Raw genomic sequence first — 19,759 nt, 5'->3', positions numbered from 1 at the left:
ATTAGAAGAATCCAGAAAATGACCACAGATGATCATTTTTGATTGAAGACTTTTGATTTGAACATTTTTAAACCAGAGAAAGAAACTCAGAACGCTGTGAACAAAGATCAGTTCAGTCAGAATAACACACACACACAAACACACACACACACACACACACACACACACACACACACACACACACACACACACACACACACACAATATTAGATTGGAACCCACAACCTTCCTGCTCTGAGGCACTAACCTCTGCTCCACCTGCGGCCCGTCAGTCTTCACTGCTCCATGACTCCAGAACTCCATGTTCTCTCCTTCATGTCCACATGAAGCCAAAGTCAAACCAGAGAAGAAGATCTGAAGCTCTGATGTCAAACAGTCCAACAAAGTGTCCTCTCTCATAACGTCCTGTCCTCTCTGTGTCTCATTACAGACTTTCTGACTGTGGACTCTCTGATTCTCACTGTGAAGTGATCTCCTCAGCTCTGAAGTCTGACCCCTCCCATCTGAAACATCTGGACCTGAGTTACAACGAGCTGAAGGATTCATCAGTGAAGATTCTGTGTTCTGGACTGGAGAGTCCAAACTGTAACCTGGAGACTCTGAGGTCAGTTCACTGTCTGAAGTTAGAATCTGTTGAAGTCAAATGACTGAGAGGAGTTTAGGAGGATTCCAGATGTTGGAGGGACAGAGAGTGGACTGAGCTCTGCAGCATGTTAGTGATCAGCATGTTGATGAGAGCTCTTCTCCTCCTGGAGGCTTCAGCTGTTTGGACTTTACATTTCTAAACTCTTCCAGTCTGAACCTTCTTCAGCTCTCAATGACTTCAACATCAGACTTTGTCCTCTAATCTCACTTCTTTCTCTCTTTATTCAGGTTGTTTGGCTGCAGTTTGTCAGAGATCAGCTGTTCTTCTCTGATCTCAGCTCTGAAGTCCAACCCCTCCCTCCTGAAACATCTGAAACATCTGTACCTGAGTGAGAACCAGCTGCAGGATTCAGGAGTTGAGCAGCTGTGTAGTTTTCTGGAGAGTCCACTCTGCAGTCTGGAGGCTCTGAGGTCAGACTCCATGTTTGAGTTTGTGTTGTGTGAAAGTTGTGTTGACACTGATCAAATCAGTCACAATAATTTTGTTTCATCTATTTTAATTAGTAAGTTCACAGAAACATTCTGGCACTTACAAGAAATCACATCTGTACACATAATTTTATCAAGTTTTATATATCGAGCAACTTAAAGATGAATAGAATAAAACATAAACAAAAAATGTGCGAAACAAAGTGTCAAACATGGCCCCCGTAACAAAATCTGTGAAATAACATACAATAATGAATAATTGCAGGAGTGTGGGGGAATTAAACCTGAATATTAGCATAAAGTCAATGAATAGTTGACATTTCTTGTTACATTTGTTCAGCTCGCTCTGCCTGGAGAATCTCATTTTTTCTACTTTTTCAAAAACATCACCTCGTTGGTCCAGAGTGTATTGGATGGAGCATTTTGGGATTTCCAGTGGAGGAGGAGATGGCGTCTCGCTATCAGAGAAGTGAACGCCAAAACCTGTAACTGCTCAGATGAGAAGTGAGAATGTTCTTCAGGAAACCCAAAGACAGCCATATGAGGAGAAATGTCAGTTGTTCTGAAAGTATCTGAGACATGATGTCAAAGTAAGACGTCCTAATCCTGAATCAATCAGGGCTGGTTCCTCTACCAACACTCCCGACCCGTCTTTAATGTGAGGTATTGATCGTGAGGCTGCTTGGCGACATAACAGGTGAGCTGATAACCTTCCAGGATTTTCCCCAGATTCATAATATCTAGAAGGAGAGTGTAGTGAGAGACGTTCTGCCTGGTTGGTTGTAATCAGGTCCAGCTCTGTTTTTAAAGCCACACGTCGCTTCAACAAGTCTGGAGAAGGAGTGTCGGCCAGCCGTTGATCTACAGATTCTAGATCAGCTGAGAGCTTTTGAGTGTTTGAAAGATGAATATTTCCACATGTGAAGAATAAGAAATAATGTGACCCTGTAAATAAACCTTGAAAGACTCCAACAAGAGCACAGTTGAAACAGATTCAGACTCAGATTGGTTCAAAGAGATTAAATCTTCAGCAGAGTTTATAATAAACTTATGAAATTGATCATCAGATAAAAGTGAAATGTTCAATCTCCACTGAGTGGGATGTCGAGATTCAGGTGAAATTTGAATGTCCAGGGATGAAGGAGCCTGATCTGAAACCAGAATAGGATGAAATACAATATCAGTCACTTTGAGCATCAGTCTGGTGTCAATAAAACAATAATCTATACAAGGTTCACGGTTCAAGGTAACTTTATTGATGCCCGTAGGTAGATTTGTTTTGGAGTCAGGATGAGGGCATCTCAACATTAACCCAAACATTTAAGAAGATAGGACATGCAGAAGAAGGATTAACAGCAGACATTGACGAACATTGGCAGGTACTCCCAGCGGCTCACTGATCATGGTTAAAAGGCTAACATAAATAAAAAGTCATTAAATATAGAGTGCCAGTGTGAAGACCTGTTAAGAGCATGCTAAGAAAAACATAAGAGCATGGTACAAACCCTAAAAAGTCAATAAATAAGTTAGTACGTTAAGACCATGATAAGATAAGACAGACGTCTTCTTTAAAAGAGAAACAGCAGCAGGAACAAAGCTGTTCCTGTAGCGAGTGGTCCTAACTCTCGGGGCTATGAATCTCCGTCCAGATGGTAGCAGCTGGAACTCACTTGCCAGGGGATGGGAGTCGTCGCCAGAGATGGAGCTGGCCATTCGCTGTATCTGCCCAGTGTACAGCGACTGTTGGCACGGCTGTGACTCCCCAGTGAGCCGACCAGACCATTTAATGATCTGGTTCAGTGAGTTCTTTTCTTTTAAAGGCAGGTTTCCAAACCATGACACAAGTGAAAAAGTTAAAACCGCCTCAATAAAAGCACGATAAAAGTGTCGTCATGGTCCGATCAATGTGGAACCGGGACAGCTTCCGCAGACAGAACCGGTGGTGTCCCTTCCTGCTCACAGCTTCACAGTGTCATTTAAAATTCAAAGTGGAATCGATAATAGTCCCGAGAGACTTATAAGACTGAACTTGCTCAGTGGCTTGTCCCTTGATTGTAATGGGTTCAGGTGAGTTGGCATTTTTCCTAAAGTCAATGGCCATGTCTTTTGTCTTGGCTTCATTGGCCTGTAGGTGTGAATCCTCACACCACTTGACAAAGTCATCAACAACAGGGCCGTGACTATTTTCTGTTCCCCGGAGCAGACTAACAACAACAGAATCATCTGCATACTTTAAAATGAAACCGTTCCTGAAAGTGCTCTGACACAGTATAAATGACAAGAGTGAGAGCACGCACCCTTGTGGTGAGCCAGAGGAGGAGCACACCTTGTCAGATAAAAAGCCATGAACTCTGACCCTCTGTGTCCTGTTTGTTAAAAAATCTAACATCCAGCCCACAAGATTATTACTCAAGTTAAAATGCTCTGAAAGTCTCTGTGTTAAAAGGCTGAATTGTGTTAAAAGCAGAGGAGAAATCAATGAATAAAAGCCGTGCGTGACGCCCACTCCCTTCCAGGTGTTTAAAAAGCAAGGTTAGGAGAGTGAGGATGGCATCCTCTGCTCCCCGTTTCAGCCTGTAGGCGAACTGCAATTGGTCAATTGCATTTTCTGTGTTTTTGAAAATTTCTTGACGAACCAATTTCTCATACAGGAAAATGTTTGGTGGCTATATGAATAAAGGAATATTGCCTCTCAGTAGAGTCACAAAACCTCCAGGGGTCGATGTAGCCATGATTAGACATAGAACTGCAGAGAGCTTCAGCCATTTGGGACTGGATTCATCCAGGTGTGGAATTGAAGCTTCAGTGAAAAACCTCAGCAACCAGGAGCCTCAGTCTAACTTGATCGTTGTTTCTCATGTGAGTCTCCTGCAAAAACAGTCAGGAGACAATGTCAGGCTTAAAGTGAGTTCACATTTATTCTCAAGAGCTGAAACCTGAGCAGAAAGTTTCTCCTCTTTCTTCTGGAGCTCCACCACATCATGTGTCCAGGTTGATAGTGATCCCTCCGTCTCAGTCACAGTGGCCTTCAGCTCACTCAGTCTGACTCGCTAGCCGCTACGCTAACTGTCAGTTCTGTCTTCACTCTTTACTGTTCTGACTTGATCTGGGACAAAAATGGATTCATTGACATCTGGAGGTCACATATTCACACTGGAACAAGATTTAATAAAAAAGTGTGTGTGTGTGTGTGTGTGTGTGTGTGTGTGTGTGTGTGTGTGTGTGTGTGTGTGTGTGTGTGTGTGTGTGTGTGTGTGTGTGTGTGTGTGTGTGTGTGTGTGTGTGTGTGTGTGTGGACTGAGCTCTGCAGCATGTTAGTGATCAGCATGTTGATGAGAGCTCTTCTCCTCCTGGAGGCTTCAGCTGTTTGGACTTTACATTTCTAAACTCTTCCAGTCTGAACCTTCTTCAGCTCTCAAAGACTTCAACATCAGACTTTGTCCTCTAATCTCACTTCTTTCTCTCTTTATTCAGGTTGGAGAAATGCAGTTTGTCAGAGATCAGCTGTTCTTCTCTGGCCTCAGCTCTGAAGTCCAACCCCTCCCTCCTGAAACATCTGAAACTTCTGGACCTGAGTGAGAACCAGCTGCAGGATTCAGGAGTTGAGCAGCTGTGTGGTTTTCTGGAGAGTCCACTCTGCAGTCTGGAGGCTCTGAGGTCAGACTCCATGTTTGAGTTTGTGTTGTGTGAAAGTTGTGTTGACACTGATCAAATCAGTCACAATAATTTTGTTTCATCTATTTTAATTAGTAAGTTCACAAAACATTCTGGCACTTACAAGAAATCACATCTGTACACATAATTTTACCAAGTTTTATATATCGAGCAACTTAAAGATGAATAGAATAAAACATAAACAAAAAATGTGCGAAACAAAGTGTCAAACATGGCCCTCGTAACAAAATCTGTGAAATAACATACAATAATGAATAATTGCAGGCGTGTGGGGGAATTAAACCTGAATATTAGCATAAAGTCAATGAATAGTTGACATTTCTTGTTACATTTGTTCAGCTCGCTCTGCCTGGAGAATCTCATTTTTTCTACTTTTTCAAAAACATCATCTCGTTGGTCCAAAGTGTATTGGATGGAGCATTTTGGGATTTCCAGTGGAGGAGGAGATGGCGTCTCGCTATCAGAGAAGTGAACGCCAAAACCTGTAACTGCTCAGATGAGAAGTGAGAATGTTCTTCAGGAAACCCAAAGACAGCCATATGAGGAGAAATGTCAGTTGTTCTGAAAGTATCTGAGACATGATGTCAAAGTAAGACGTCCTAATCCTGAATCAATCAGGGCTGGTTCCTCTACCAACACTCCCGACCCGTCTTTAATGTGAGGTATTGATCGTGAGGCTGCTTGGCGACATAACAGGTGAGCTGATAACCTTCCAGGATTTTCCCCAGATTCATAATATCTAGAAGGAGAGTGTAGTGAGAGACGTTCTGCCTGGTTGGTTGTAATCAGGTCCAGCTCTGTTTTTAAAGCCACACGTCGCTTTAACAAGTCTGGAGAAGGAGTGTCGGCCAGCCGTTGATCTACAGATTCTAGATCAGCTGAGAGCTTTTGAGTGTTTGAAAGACGAATATTTCCACATGTGAAGAATAAGAAATAATGTGACCCTGTAAATAAACCTTTAAAGACTCCAACAAGAGCACAGTTGAAACAGGCTCAGACTCAGATTGGTTCAAAGAGATTAAATCTTCAGCAGAGTTTATAATAAACTTATGAAATTGATCATCAGATAAAAGTGAAATGTTAAATCTCCACTGAGTGGGATGTCGAGATTCAGGTGAAATTTGAATGTCCAGGGAAGAAGGAGCCTGATCTGAAACCAGAATAGGATGAAATACAATATCAGTCACGTTGAGCATCAGTCTGGTGTCAATAAAACAATAATCTATACAAGGTTCACGGTTCAAGGTAACTTTATTGATGCCCGTAGGTAGATTTGTTTTGGAGTCAGGATGAGGGCATCTCAACATTAACCCAAACATTTAAGAAGATAGGACATGCAGAAGAAGGATTAACAGCAGACATTGACGAACATTGACAGGTACTCCCAGCGGCTCACTGATCATGGTTAAAAGGCTAACATAAATAAAAAGTCATTAAATATAGAGTGCCAGTATGAAGACCTGTTAAGAGCATGCTAAGAAAAACATAAGAGCATGGTACAAACCCTAAAAAGTCAATAAATAAGTTAGTACGTTAAGACCATGATAAGATAAGACAGACGTCTTCTTTAAAAGAGAAACAGCAGCAGGAACAAAGCTGTTCCTGTAGCGAGTGGTCCTAACTCTCGGGGCTATGAATCTCCGTCCAGATGGTAGCAGCTGGAACTCACTTGCCAGGGGATGGGAGTCGTCGCCAGAGATGGAGCTGGCCAGTCGCTGTATCTGCCCAGTGTACAGCGACTGTTGGCACGGCTGTGACTCCCCAGTGAGCCGACCAGACCATTTAATGATCTGGTTCAGTGAGTTCTTTTCTTTTAAAGGCAGGTTTCCAAACCATGACACAAGTGAAAAAGTTAAAACCGACTCAATAAAAGCACGATAAAAGTGTCGTCATGGTCCGATCAATGTGGAACCGGGACAGCTTCCGCAGACAGAACAACCGGTGGTGTCCCTTCCTGCTCACAGCTTCACAGTGTCATTTAAAATTCAAAGTGGAATCGATAATAGTCCCGAGAGACTTATAAGACTGAACTTGCTCAGTGGCTTGTCCCTTGATTGTAATGGGTTCAGGTGAGTTGGCATTTTTCCTAAAGTCAATGGCCATGTCTTTTGTCTTGGCTTCATTGGCCTGTAGGTGTGAATCCTCACACCACTTGACAAAGTCATCAACAACAGGGCCGTGACTATTTTCTGTTCCCCGGAGCAGACTAACAACAACAGAATCATCTGCATACTTTAAAATGAAACCGTTCCTGAAAGTGCTCTGACACAGTATAAATGACAAGGGTGAGAGCACGCACCCTTGTGGTGAGCCAGAGGAGGAGCACACCTTGTCAGATAAAAAGCCATGAACTCTGACCCTCTGTGTCCTGTTTGTTAAAAAATCTAACATCCAGCCCACAAGATTATTACTCAAGTTAAAATGCTCTGAAAGTCTCTGTGTTAAAAGGCTGAATTGTGTTAAAAGCAGAGGAGAAATCAATGAATAAAAGCCGTGCGTGACGCCCACTCCCTTCCAGGTGTTTAAAAAGCAAGGTTAGGAGAGTGAGGATGGCATCCTCTGCTCCCCGTTTCAGCCTGTAGGCGAACTGCAATTGGTCAATTGCATTTTCTGTGTTTTTGAAAATTTCTTGACGAACCAATTTCTCATACAGGAAAATGTTTGGTGGCTATATGAATAAAGGAATATTGCCTCTCAGTAGAGTCACAAAACCTCCAGGGGTCGATGTAGTCATGATTAGACACAGAACTGCAGAGAGCTTCAGCCATTTGGGACTGGATTCATCCAGGTGTGGAATTGAAGCTTCAGTGAAAAACCTCAGCAACCAGGAGCCTCAGTCTAACTTGATCGTTGTTTCTCATGTGAGTCTCCTGCAAAAACAGTCAGGAGACAATGTCAGGCTTAAAGTGAGTTCACATTTATTCTCAAGAGCTGAAACCTGAGCAGAAAGTTTCTCCTCTTTCTTCTGGAGCTCCACCACATCATGTGTCCAGGTTGATAGTGATCCCTCCGTCTCAGTCACAGTGGCCTTCAGCTCACTCAGTCTGACTCGCTAGCCGCTACGCTAACTGTCAGTTCTGTCTTCACTCTTTACTGTTCTGACTTGATCTGGGACAAAAATGGATTCATTGACATCTGGAGGTCACATATTCACACTGGAACAAGATTTAATAAAAAAGTGTGTGTGTGTGTGTGTGTGTGTGTGTGTGTGTGTGTGTGTGTGTGTGTGTGGACTGAGCTCTGCAGCATGTTAGTGATCAGCATGTTGATGAGAGCTCTTCTCCTCCTGGAGGCTTCAGCTGTTTGGACTTTACATTTCTAAACTCTTCCAGTCTGAACCTTCTTCAGCTCTCAATGACTTCAACATCAGACTTTGTCCTCTAATCTCACTTCTTTCTCTCTTTATTCAGGTTGGAGAAATGCAGTTTGTCAGAGATCAGCTGTTCTTCTCTGGCCTCAGCTCTGAAGTCCAACCCCTCCCTCCTGAAACATCTGAAACTTCTGGACCTGAGTGAGAACCAGCTGCAGGATTCAGGAGTTGAGCAGCTGTGTGGTTTTCTGGAGAGTCCACTCTGCAGTCTGGAGACTCTGAGGTCAGACTCCATGTTTGAGTTTGTGTTGTGTGAAAGTTGTGTTGACACTGATCAAATCAGTCACAATAATTTTGTTTCATCTATTTTAATTAGTAAGTTCACAGAAACATTCTGGCACTTACAAGAAATCACATCTGTACACATTCTTTTTTCAAGTTTTATCGAGCAAATTAAAGATGAATAGAATAAAACATAAACAAAAAATGTGCGAAACAAAGTGTCAAACATGGCCCTCGTAACAAAATCTGTGAAATAACATACAATAATGAATAATTGCAGGCGTGTGGGGGAATTAAACCTGAATATGAGCATAAAGTCAATGAATAGTTGACATTTCTTGTTACATTTGTTCAGCTTGCTCTGCCTGGAGAATCTCATTTTTTCTACTTTTTCAAAAACATCACCTCGTTAGTCCAAAGTGTATTGGATGGAGCATTTTGGGATTTCCAGTGGAGGAGGAGATGGCGTCTCGCTATCAGAGAAGTGAACGCCAAAACCTCAAACTGCTCAGATGAGAAGTGAGAATGTTCTTCAGGAAACCCAAAGACAGCCATATGAGGAGAAATGTCAGTTGTTCTGAAAGTATCTGAGACATGATGTCAAAGTAAGACGTCCTAATCCTGAATCAATCAGGGCTGGTTCCTCTACCAACACTCCCGACCCGTCTTTAATGTGAGGTATTGATCGTGAGGCTGCTTGGCGACATAACAGGTGAGCTGATAACCTTCCAGGATTTTCCCCAGATTCATAATATCTAGAAGGAGAGTGTAGTGAGAGACGTTCTGCCTGGTTGGTTGTAATCAGGTCCAGCTCTGTTTTTAAAGCCACACGTCGCTTCAACAAGTCTGGAGAAGGAGTGTCGGCCAGCCGTTGATCTACAGATTCTAGATCAGCTGAGAGCTTTTGAGTGTTTGAAAGATGAATATTTCCACATGTGAAGAATAAGAAATAATGTGACCCTGTAAATAAACCTTTAAAGACTCCAACAAGAGCACAGTTGAAACAGGCTCAGACTCAGATTGGTTCAAAGAGATTAAATCTTCAGCAGAGTTTATAATAAACTTATGAAATTGATCATCAGATAAAAGTGAAATGTTAAATCTCCACTGAGTGGGATGTCGAGATTCAGGTGAAATTTGAATGTCCAGGGAAGAAGGAGCCTGATCTGAAACCAGAATAGGATGAAATACAATATCAGTCACTTTGAGCATCAGTCTGGTGTCAATAAAACAATAATCTATACAAGGTTCACGGTTCAAGGTAACTTTATTGATACCCGTAGGTAGATTTGTTTTGGAGTCAGGATGAGGGCATCTCAACATTAACCCAAACATTTAAGAAGATAGGACATGCAGAAGAAGGATTAACAGCAGACATTGACGAACATTGGCAGGTACTCCCAGCGGCTCACTGATCATGGTTAAAAGGCTAACATAAATAAAAAGTCATTAAATATAGAGTGCCAGTGTGAAGACCTGTTAAGAGCATGCTAAGAAAAACATAAGAGCGTGGTACAAACCCTAAAAAGTCAATAAATAAGTTAGTACGTTAAGACCATGATAAGATAAGACAGACGTCTTCTTTAAAAGAGAAACAGCAGCAGGAACAAAGCTGTTCCTGTAGCGAGTGGTCCTAACTCTCGGGGCTATGAATCTCCGTCCAGATGGTAGCAGCTGGAACTCACTTGCCAGGGGATGGGAGTCGTCGCCAGAGATGGAGCTGGCCATTCGCTGTATCTGCCCAGTGTACAGCGACTGTTGGCACGGCTGTGACTCCCCAGTGAGCCGACCAGACCATTTAATGATCTGATTCAGTGAGTTCTTTTCTTTTAAAGGCAGGTTTCCAAACCATGACACAAGTGAAAAAGTTAAAACCGCCTCAATAAAAGCACGATAAAAGTGTCGTCATGGTCCGATCAATGTGGAACCGGGACAGCTTCCGCAGACAGAACAACCGCTGGTGTCCCTTCCTGCTCACAGCTTCACAGTGTCATTTAAAATTCAAAGTGGAATCGATAATAGTCCCGAGAGACTTATAAGACTGAACTTGCTCAGTGGCTTGTCCCTTGATTGTAATGGGTTCAGGTGAGTTGGCATTTTTCCTAAAGTCAGTGGCCATGTCTTTTGTCTTGGCTTCATTGACCTGCAGGTGTGAATCCTCACACCACTTGACAAAGTCATCAACAACAGGGCCGTGACTATTTTCTGTTCCCCGGAGCAGACTAACAACAACAGAATCATCTGCATACTTTAAAATGAAACCGTTCCTGAAAGTGCTCTGACACACACGAGTGTACAGTATAAATGACAAGGGTGAGAGCACGCACCCTTGTGGTGAGCCAGAGGAGGAGCACACCTTGTCAGATAAAAAGCCATGAACTCTGACCCTCTGTGTCCTGTTTGTTAAAAAATCTAACATCCAGCCCACAAGATTATTACTCAAGTTAAAATGCTCTGAAAGTCTCTGTGTTAAAAGGCTGAATTGTGTTAAAAGCAGAGGAGAAATCAATGAATAAAAGCCGTGCGTGACGCCCACTCCCTTCCAGGTGTTTAAAAAGCAAGGTTAGGAGAGTGAGGATGGCATCCTCTGCTCCCCGTTTCAGCCTGTAGGCGAACTGCAATTGGTCAATTGCATTTTCTGTGTTTTTGAAAATTTCTTGACGAACCAATTTCTCATACAGGAAAATGTTTGGTGGCCATGTGAATAAAGGAATATTGCCTCTCAGTAGAGTCACAAAACCTCCAGGGGTCGATGTAGTCATGATTAGACATAGAACTGCAGAGAGCTTCAGCCATTTGGGACTGGATTCATCCAGGTGTGGAATTGAAGCTTCAGTGAAAAACCTCAGCAACCAGGAGCCTCAGTCTAACTTGATCGTTGTTTCTCATGTGAGTCTCCTGCAAAAACAATCAGAAGACAATGTCAGGCTTAAAGTGAGTTCACATTTATTCTCAAGAGCTGAAACCTGAGCAGAAAGTTTCTCCTCTTTCTTCTGGAGCTCCACCACATCATGTGTCCAGGTTGATAGTGATCCCTCCGTCTCAGTCACAGTGGCCTTCAGCTCACTCAGTCTGACTCGCTAGCCGCTACGCTAACTGTCAGTTCTGTCTTCACTCTTTACTGTTCTGACTTGATCTGGGACAAAAATGGATTCATTGACATCTGGAGGTCACATATTCACACTGGAACAAGATTTAATAAAAAAAGTGTGTGTGTGTGTGTGTGTGTGTGTGTGTGTGTGTGTGTGTGTGTGTGTGTGTGTGTGTGTGTGTGTGTGTGTGTGTGTGTGTGTGTGTGTGTGTGTGTGGACTGAGCTCTGCAGCATGTTAGTGATCAGCATGTTGATGAGAGCTCTTCTCCTCCTGGTGGCTTCAGCTGTTTGGACTTTACATTTCTAAACTCTTCCAGTCTGAACCTTCTTCAGCTCTCAATGACTTCAACATCAGACTTTGTCCTCTAATCTCACTTCTTTCTCTCTTTATTCAGGTTGAGGAGCTGCAGTTTGTCAGAGATCAGCTGTTCTTCTCTGATCTCAGCTCTGAAGTCCAACCCCTCCCTCCTGAAACATCTGAAACATCTGGACCTGGGTGGGAACCGTCTGCAGGATTCAGGAGTTGAGCAGCTGTGTGGTTTTCTGGAGAGTCCACTCTGCAGTCTGGAGGCTCTGAGGTCAGTTGACTGTCTGTTACTGTTGTAGAAGGAGAAATGTTTGTCAGCAGCTGTGATCTGAGACTCTGATCCTGCAGTGAGAGAGTGGACTGAGCTCAGCAGCAGGTTACTGATGTGTGTGTGGACATGAGGAGGTGTGTGACTGTTGTGTTGACGTCAATCAGTCAAACTTTATTTATCAAACACTTTTCACACTTTAAGCAGCACAAAGTGCTGAAAACAAGCTCCAACCATGACGGGACGACAACTAAACAAAGGAAAACCAAATCAGAGAACCCATCCCTTCAACACTCCATATGCAGACACACACACACACACACACACACACACACACACACACACACACACACACACACACACACACACACAAACAAACACAACCAAACACACACTAACAGTGGGGAGATCTGGCAAGGCACTGAGGATCGTACAAAACAGCACGGTTTGGGGTCGTCCACACTGGGAGGGGTCACAGGTCATGACTGCCGGGGGCGTCTGCACCCGAGGTGGGGAGCCCCCCAACCAGCCGGGCCAAAGGGCCCCATGGACAGAACCCCCAGCAGCAGAGCTGATACAGCCACCAGTGTGGAGGACCTCCTGAGGAAACACTGGGGGTAAAAAGTATAGAAAGGAAGAAAAAATAGGATAAGAAATTTAAATGAAGAAAAATAAAATAAAGTGAGCATTTAAGAGTTAAAATACATCAATAAGATAGATACGATGTAAAACCTGAAATCGTAAAATTAACTATAATTAACATCAAAAATACAGCAAAATAAACAGCAATAATATGAACTTGGAAGAATTTAAAAGGTCAATTAAAAGCCTGTTTAAAAGGTGAATCTTTAACCTTCTGTTAAAACTCCCAGCAGTCTCTGCAGTCCTGAGCTTCTCCAGCAGGCTGTTCCACAGATGGAGGCCATCGTGGCTAAAAGCTGCCTCACTGTGAGTTTTTGTTCTTCTTCTGATGTGGATCAGAGGAGCTGCTGGAGGAGCTCAGGATCCACGAGGGTCGATGTGGTCAAAGCTGATCAGATCAATAAGATGGAGCAAGGCCGTTAAGACATTTAGAAAGTCGTTAAAGAAGCTTAAAATCCATCCTGAAGCAGACAGGGAGCCAATGCTACGACTTTAAAGCTGGTGTCATGTGGACCCGCCCTCTGGTCCTCATCAGCAGCTGTGGCTGAGTTTTGCATGACCCCTAAATTCCACTGCGTGCGTTTCTGCTGCGCTCTGCTCCGCTGCGCTCCGGACCGCTCCGTTTGTTCAAAACCCACCGCGTCCGCTTTGCTCCGCTGCGTCTCTGTTCCGCCGGCCGGAGAAGCAGAGCAGCGCAGCGCTATTTAGCATCGACCTCCAGAAGCTGAGCAGTCTGGGCCACACTGGCATCTTTCTCTGTACATCCTGGTAGAAAGGATGACTGGGGTCATATAAAATGTTATGATTCTCCACTTCCAAAATCAGCGTCTCTTCATCCTGGTTGTTGTGCTTCAACACGCTGAATTTCGTGCAACAGGATGTTGACATTCGGGCCTTTCAGAATAAAATGCATACATGGTCCTGAATAGGCTATGTATTTTGTAGAAAACACGAAATTTATGGACAATAGCCTGCAAATGGGCCATATATGCAGCTGTGTAAACATTCAGAAATGTTCGACGAGAGCTTGATTACAGGCAAAACAGAAGTTTGTCAAATAAAATTTGATAGTGTGTTTTAATTTTTGTTTGCCCGCTTTTTAAAGTGTATATTTTAATCAGTATGGTATGTCTATTCGTGATATATCCGACAATTAATGTGACGGAAAAAAAAAACGTCTTTTAACAGTTTAAAGTTTTTAATAAAGACAAAAGGATTTTATTTTGTATAAAACCGGAGGTTGTTGGAGTTCTCTTTCCTGTTTGGTGCATCTGAACTGTGGAAATTTATGCGTACGGAGACCTGACGGACCGGACCGGAGAGAAAAATAGACCTCGGCTCTATTTTGGACTGACGGAGCGGAGCGGAGCAGAACGGAGGCTGTGAAATCAGCTACAGTCATTAAAATAGCAACGTATTTGCTGCGGCATTCGTACCGGAGCTGAGCGGAGCGCAGACGGAGCGGACCGGAAGATGTGGAATTTTGGGGTGAGGATGATGTGAGTGATGAAGATCCACAACAACAGAACAGCTCATTGATCAGGACACAGTAATGTGGAGCTGCTCATTTCTCCATCAACACATCTGGTTGGTTCCTCCTCATTGATTCTGCTGCTTTCTCTCTTTATTCAGGTTGTGGAACTGCAGGTTGTCAAAGATCAGCTGTTCTTCTCTGGCCTCAGCTCTGAAGTCCAACCCCTCCCTCCTGAAACATCTGAAACATCTGAGCCTGAGTGGGAACCAGCTGCAGGATTCAGGAGTTGAGCAGCTGTGTGGTTTTCTGGAGAGTCCACTCTGCAGTCTGGAGACTCTGAGGTCAGACTCCATGTTTGAGTTTGTGTTGTGTGAAAGTTGTGTTGACACTGAGGTTCAGACATCAGGCTGATGTGAGAGTGATCCACTCTGAGGATCTCCCGGAAAAACTGAATCTTCTTCTCAGAGCTTCAGTCCTGTGACTGTGGCAGAGCCGTGTGCAGCTCCACATTTCAAAGCTTGGTAGAAGAAGAAAGGAGCTGCAGTGGATCATTGACTGAACCTCTGACACGCTCCATGTTGACCTTCAGCTTTCAAAGCAGGCTGATCTCTCCTGGATCAAACTGTCACTGATCTCCCAGCTGGAGCTCCAAACGGTCTCAAACTCTGCAAAGTCTTAACTTGTTGGCTTTGTGTCCAGTGACCTCGGCTGTTGACACGTCCTCCACTGGACTCTGCTTCTGTTTGGTGTTCACATCAGTTCAGCTCTCCAAAAGAACAAAGATCAAATCAGTCAGAATCATTTTGTTTCATCTATTTTTATTGGTAAGCTCACAAAAATATGAGAATACAATAGAATGGTCTTCAGAAATTTCACAGCACATAGATTTACAGGTGCTCGTAGGACAGAGGGCTTTGCAAAAAGTGATGAGAGATGTAAATAACAAATAAGAATAAGTAACAGTGCAAATCGTCAGAACAAAAGAAAATTAAAAAAAGAAAAGATCTAACTTTACTGACAACATAAATCTTAAAATATAACAGGAACTATAAAATATACTTACGGAGCCCCGGACATGACATGGTAAAAAAAAAAAAATTAAATTGTGGCCACGAATTACTAATTCGTTCCCACGAATTAGTTATATCATTCATATACTGAACAGTTCAGTAAAGTTGGCAGCATATTTACAGATACGGACTTTCAGTCTCAATAACTCTTTAACAAAATGTCAGTAGCATACAAAGGGCGCTGCATCCCATCGTTGTGAGGTGGACGATATGCTATAAGCTCATTTTTTTTTTTAAATATCTGTCTATCAAGCAGCAGAAACAATATTGATTTCAATCAGCACCCGGTAGTGCTGTGGGCTTCAGGGACCGTCTACAATTTACAAGACGCTGCAACAGTGAAGACAAATACCATATCCAATAAATTTGATAGGAGACAAATGAAGGTTGTAGCGATTATGGTGACACTGTAGTAAATCCCAGTGGTGGTATTACGTTTTTTTTGTTGTTGTTGTTGTTTTAGTTGTTGGGTTTTTTTTTTTTTTTTTTTTTTTGAGCTATTTGTCTTCACTGTTGCAGCGTCTTGTAAGTTGTAGACGGTCCCTGAAGCCCGCAGCACTGCCGGGTGCTGATTGAAATCAATATTGTTTCTGCTGCTTGATCGACAGATATTTTTAATAAAAATGAGCTTATAGCATATCGTCCACCTCACAACGATGGGATGCAGCGCCCTTTGTATGCTACTGACATTTTGTTAAAGAGTTATTGAGACTGAAAGTCCGTATCTGTCAATATGCTGCCAACTTTACTGAACTGTTCAGTATATGAATGATATAAATAATTCGTGGGAACGAATTAGCAATTTGTGCGCACGATTTAATTATTTCGAGGGAACGAATTAGTAATTCGTGGCCACAATTAATTTTTTTTTTTTTTACCATGTCATGTCCGGGGCTCCGTATATACTAACACAACATTTATGTTTTTCTTGCAGCAGAATGAGTGGTGTAATAGTGTCAGTGATTTCTTATGGGGGTTATAAAGTCACGCTGACTGCAGGATATTAAAATGTCCAGGATTGTTGCACATATTCTACACAGTGGAGTTTTCCAGTCTGACAGCGGTGGGGATGAAGGACCTGCTCTTTCCTGCACTGAGGGTGTCTCAGTCGGCCGCTGGAGGAGCCGCTGAGCTCCTCTACCGTCCGGTGCAGTGCATTATGGCACTGACATGAAATCACATCTGTACGCCTGTCCTTTTTTCAAGTTTTATATATCGAGCAAATTGAAATTCAAAAAACTCAAAATAAAACACAAACAAAAAATGTGCAATAAAAAGTGTCAAACATGGCCATAAGAACAAAACCTGTAAAATAACATACAATAATAAACAATTGCAGGAGTGTGGGGGAATGAAGCCTAAATATGAGCATAAAGTCAATAAATAGTTGCCGTTTCTTGTTATATTTGTTCAGCTCGCCCTGCCTGGAGAATCTCATTTTTTCTGAGAGTCTGGCAGGAGAAAAACATGTGAGTGAGGTTACAGGGTGAACCAGAACATCTGTCACAGACGTCGACTTTGTCAGGAGACGTCTGAGCAAAGCCAGATTTGGAATAAAGACATCTAAACACAACCTTCACCTGTATCAATGTCAGAGGAGCACAGATGGAAGTCTGATGAAAAACACTCCGAGCAGATTCCCTCCATCGATCCTCAAAGACCAAACCCATCTCACACTGCCAGCCTCCTTTGTTCTGGTAGTTCAATAACCATCATATGACTGAATGATTCTTGTTGTGGAATTTTTGGTGAATCAGAGCCAAAGATGACGAGTCAAGGTGTTGACGCTGCACAAGGAGGATTTATTGAGGATTGCAGAGGAAGCACACACAAATCAGCTGATTGAGAGCAAGGCTGTTGCTCCGGAGAGAATCCAACCCGACTCTGGCATGACTTCCGGCCATGCCAGGTCATATAGCTAGATCTCACGAGACTAGCAGACGCTGTTTCCAAGTGACTTCAGACAAAACAGAGCGGCCTTCACACTGTGTTCCCGAGAACTTTGAAAACAAAGCATTATTCCACATCAATCCCTCCTGTTGTTAAATTTCAATTTAAACAAAACCAGACACAAAATAAATTCGAATTTTAACAATAATCTAACTCACTATCGGAAACAGTAAAGCCAGACAAAGTAAAACCACTTTTCATTTGCATCACATGTCAATATTAATGTTCTCCATAAACATCAATAAGATCAGTTCCTCCAAGTGCATTGTCATTTTTATTTTATATGTCCTAAGTTGCCTATGTTTCAACGACCATTTCCAACTGATCCACTGTCACAAAAACACCAAGCAGCTCTCAGTCATGGATGCACAATTTAAACAAATCAGCAACCCATGGGACAGTGACAGCTGGAAATACCTTCATGCCAAACAATCAATCCTGGTCCAGGCTGATCAACCAGGAAGGCAAAAGACAATCAGTGGCCGCGATGTGTCCAATCAAGCTAAACTAAGAAAAGAAAGAAAAACCCTTAAAATCAGCAAAAACATTGAACAACAATAAAACACTGAACATCTGGTCGTTCTCAAAGTCAGTCATCAATGTCAATGTTAGTATGTTAGTAAGTTAGTTTGTCAGCCGTAATACAGTCATAGTCACATTCACCCATATTCAATTGAGCAGATATTTCAAAGGTAAAAGTAAAACCACAGAACATGGCTTCACACCCCGACCCCCCTGCTGACAGGCACTCTGTGCTTTATTCACCAGCAGCAGAATGTGACGCATGTACTACGCATCCGTCGCCCCGAACCAAAACCTGCTGCAGTGATAATCTCTGCTGGAGCATCAGCTGCTCACAGACTATTTAGGAGCCCAGGATCACAGTCAGGAGTCTGCAAGAGAAATTAGCATCAGGGTGAAACCGTGATCAATCAATCAATCAATCAATTTATTTTTGTATAGCCCAGTATCACAACAACAGTTGCCTCAGAGGGCTTCAAGATGTTACATTGGTCGGTAAAAGTAAAAACAGTGAATAAGCATAATGGTAATCTGTCAATATTTACAGTAACGAGACAAAACGAAGCAACCACCGCCTTCGACCCTCACATCCGGCAAGAAAAAACTCCAAAAACCCAGTGGGAAAAGAAGAAATCTTGGGGAGAACCACAGTATGGAGGGATCCCTCTCCCAGGGACGGACAGCTTTGGCAACAGTTAGCATGAGACAATAAGAAGTAAAGCCTAGGACGATGTTGAGGACAGTCCGTTGGACGGTCCAGTGATCCATGTGTCCAAACCAGAATACCTGTAGAGAACCGTCCCTTCTCTTGGAATAGAGATGACAGGGCGGTCCGTAGCCAGGTAATCCCAGACCAGAGGCTGATGTTTAGTCTTCTTCCAGATGTTAACCCTCACGTGACATTGTCTCTGTTCACTCCAGTCCTGCAGAAACATCCTTGTGTGGTTGTTTCGAACACAGAGTCTACAGCTGCAAACCAAAAATCCAGTGACGACAGCATTCTGCCAGACCTAGAAAAGACAACGTCTCTTCCTTTAGTCTGTAGCGGCAGATTAGACCACAGTTCAGGTCTTCCCGAAGACCAGGACCTGTTCTTCCCCTCCAGATCCTCTCCTCCGGAACGTGTCCAAGGAACGTCACTTTCAGCTGCAGCTGGGCTCAGGATGCTCGGTGGCCTCCCTCAGGAAGACGGTTCAGGAGTAGAACAGTGTCAGGCTCTTCAAGCTTCCTTCAACCTTTTGGTGTGAAAACATCAACCTCATACTGTATCAGAGTTCCACCTGACAGGTCCAGATCCAGATCCCCTCACCGCCGATGCACAAACTCCCAGACTAGAGACAAAGTCCTGGGCCAAATGTGAAGCATTATTTACCTTTTTAGGTGAATGCAGGCAAATATTGCCTTTCAGGATCCAATCTGAGTGAAAATAATGCAGCAGACAGGTCAGACAGGTCAACGACTGGATAGTAGCATGAGTCAGAGGTCCAAAAGACAAAATGATTTTAAAATCAGTAGATTTTGAAGTAGCAGATAGTACAGTTCAGTTGATTTCTATAAAATCTTGGAAAAATGTCCACCCATCAGGTCCTCTTCATCTTGGTGTAAAAAGACTCGGTACTAAACATCACTGAATCATTCAATGACTTCATAAAACATTCAATACCTCCCATGACTTCTGGACAAACATTCTATTGTCTATCTGTATCAGTTAGACATTTAGCTCCCGTGTGATTCTGTGAGGTTTAGTCGATGCTAAATCTGAGTAATCTCTTTATAGTTAGTCCACAAATTCTCCAACTAAATCAAATAAAGGTGCAAATGTAATTCATTTCAGTAGATTTCAAAGTTAGGAATGTAGATTCATAGACAGTAACAAATTCTTGTAGCACAGTCATGTAAAAACATTGTCATGCTAGTTTTGTTATGTCGAAGGGGAAGGTCGAGATAAACCTCTCGCTTCTGTCTCCCCCTCCACTCAGTTTGAAAACCCGGAATGTGACCTCCAAGTTATTTCATTGAAACTGTATTGAAACAAATTCATTTAATTAATTCACTTTAATTCTTCACCCATCTGAGCAATTGGTCGATAATTA

This window comes from Salarias fasciatus, chromosome 9 (genome assembly GCF_902148845.1).
Source record: "Salarias fasciatus chromosome 9, fSalaFa1.1, whole genome shotgun sequence".
Lineage (NCBI taxonomy): Eukaryota > Metazoa > Chordata > Actinopteri > Blenniiformes > Blenniidae > Salarias > Salarias fasciatus.
The sequence above is the reverse complement of the archived record's forward strand: the minus strand, read 5'-3'. Positions refer to the sequence as shown.